Source organism: Priapulus caudatus, unplaced genomic scaffold (genome assembly GCF_000485595.1).
Source record: "Priapulus caudatus unplaced genomic scaffold, Priapulus_caudatus-5.0.1 Scaffold2253, whole genome shotgun sequence".
Lineage (NCBI taxonomy): Eukaryota > Metazoa > Priapulida > Priapulimorpha > Priapulimorphida > Priapulidae > Priapulus > Priapulus caudatus.
In genome coordinates, this window is record NW_014579314.1 from 32,173 (window position 1) to 34,373 (window position 2,201).

The following is a 2,201-nucleotide window of genomic DNA, read 5'->3' on the forward strand; positions in this document are numbered from 1 at the left end:
GGGATAATCGCCACGTTCTGCGGGAACGTGGCAACTGCAACCCGTAGCGGGGAATCTGGTCGCTTGCGACGAGTTGCCAAGAAATCAAACTTGTTTGATTTTTATGGCGACTCGTTGGCTCGCAATCGCTCCCAAATTTGCTTGTCGAAATCGCACGGTGGTGGCGCACGACGCGGTGACACATCGACGACGCTTGCGTTGCAGATTGCAGCGACAAGGCCAGCCAAAAATCGCATGAGGTCTGCCCAGTGCGTAGCTAGGATTTTTTGCAGCGGGGGGGGGGGGGGGGGGGCACTTGGGGGGCTTAGCATTTTCGCGTAGAGGGGGGGGGGGCACAATATAATAACTTTCTTTGTATTATATCTGTTCTAACGCATTGTTTTTAATAGTAATTTCAATTTTTTTTTATCAGCGGGCATTTTTGAATTTCAGGTGGGGGGGGGGCCCACAAATAATTTGTGGGTGGGGCTTCGTGCCCCCCCAGAGGCCCCCCATAGCTATACGCGCGATGTCTGCGCTAGGCTTAAACCTTATCGTTTGCAATCTCCGCCGGTATATTCAGTGGGGGGGGCACAGAAAATTTGTGGGTGGGCTCGGCCCCCCGCCAGGCCCCCATGATCTAGAGTTAGTCCCATCATTCATTGCGCGCATAACATACAAACAAAATGGCCGCCTGCTGCAAGAAAAGAAAAGCCTTACTATTTTCATGAATCGCAGGTTGGCAGGTCTGTTAATGCGAATCGCGGCGACTATTGTCGGCAGTTGTTGTTGATGATGAATGTGGGTTGTGCAAGCTGACGAACACCGAGATATCAGAAGTACCACGGTTCGCCGGCCATAAAACCGGTCAAACTAGTTCAAATTAATTAGTTACTTTGAAAGAGTTCAAATTAATTTATCAACTGATTATTAATTAATAATTAATAACAATTCTAGCGGATTTTCGAAGAAATTGCAATCAGTAGTTGTCGTTCGTGAATGGTGAGAACCAATGTCATTATTATCTCGTTATCACACACGTAGATGGCGCCACGGTGTAGAGCTAATCAATGCACAGCGCAAAATCAAACGAGGGCAACTCTGGCAAGTAAGATGATAGGTACGATAAGCGATATCGGAAAGTCAAGCTGTGCTATTTAGGTCATAGAAAAATGGCCGAGGCGCGCTTAGGAAAGCACATGATTAATGAGTAAACACTCGTGCATTTTTAGTTTTTGCATTAACACAAACATTGCAAAATATCCCAAATGACCATACCACAATCATATTTTGTAAATGTTTCTGTAAACTTGCGAATTGAAGTACGATGTTAGTGAAGAGAATTATAGATCAAAACCCTAGACTAGTCCTATCCTAAGATTCCTAACCATGTTATATATAGGCAACTTATACCGCCACATCTGATCTCAATATGGCGGCGGGGACTTTCCGATATGGCTTATCAGCAGCTGCCGTGCACTAATTGCATTAATTACTGGTCGACCAGATCTTGTCGAAAATCTGATCAATCTGACTTGATTATACATGTAAATCTTTCTCCGTCTATATTTCAAATTATATTTTATGAAATAATATATATATATATATACATACATATATTAATAATTATATATCTCCGGCTATCATGGACGTCGGTGCGCGTGCCAGCGATGTAAGCAAGGGCGAGTGAGTTACTAAAGAGCGCAAGCGGCGTGCGGTCGAGGTTTCGCGAATGCCATTCCGCCGTGCGCTCTTTCGCTCATTTTTTTTCCGCTAGCCGGTGCCGCATTGACGCATGCGCAACCGAAGAGACGGAGAAGCAATGCGTACGAAACGGGAGACGCGAAGATAGGCGATGAAACATGGAATGGAAACGACGCACGGAATCGGAGATGCGGAACGGAGACGGAGATGCCGAATGCAGACGGAACACGCACGGAATTGGAGATGCGGAACGGAGACGGAACGTGTGCGAAACGGTAGATACAGTGTGGAGACGAAGCGCAGAATGGGGAAAGGGAGACGAAGCGCGGAATTGGGAAACGGAGACGAAGCGCGTACGAAACGAGATGATGCGGAACGGAGATGTATCGAACGATCGACAGATGTACGGAGGAGCAGGGTATTCCAGGAATGAGTATTGTGGGAGGGCAGGCAAAATATTTGGGAGTGCAATTTTTTTGTATGTGTGTCTCAGCCAAGACCGTCATTGAGGGAGTACG

The 2,201-nt window shown here is 46.6% G+C and overlaps 1 protein-coding gene across 1 annotated transcript in view; it reads right to left on the minus strand.

The window, feature by feature from the left end:
* LOC106818450 (superoxide dismutase [Cu-Zn]-like) overlaps nucleotides 1–2,201 on the minus strand; it is a gene marked incomplete at its 5' end in the record, with an annotated part of 5,748 nt that overhangs the window by 1,508 nt on the left and 2,039 nt on the right. The window lies entirely within an intron of this gene.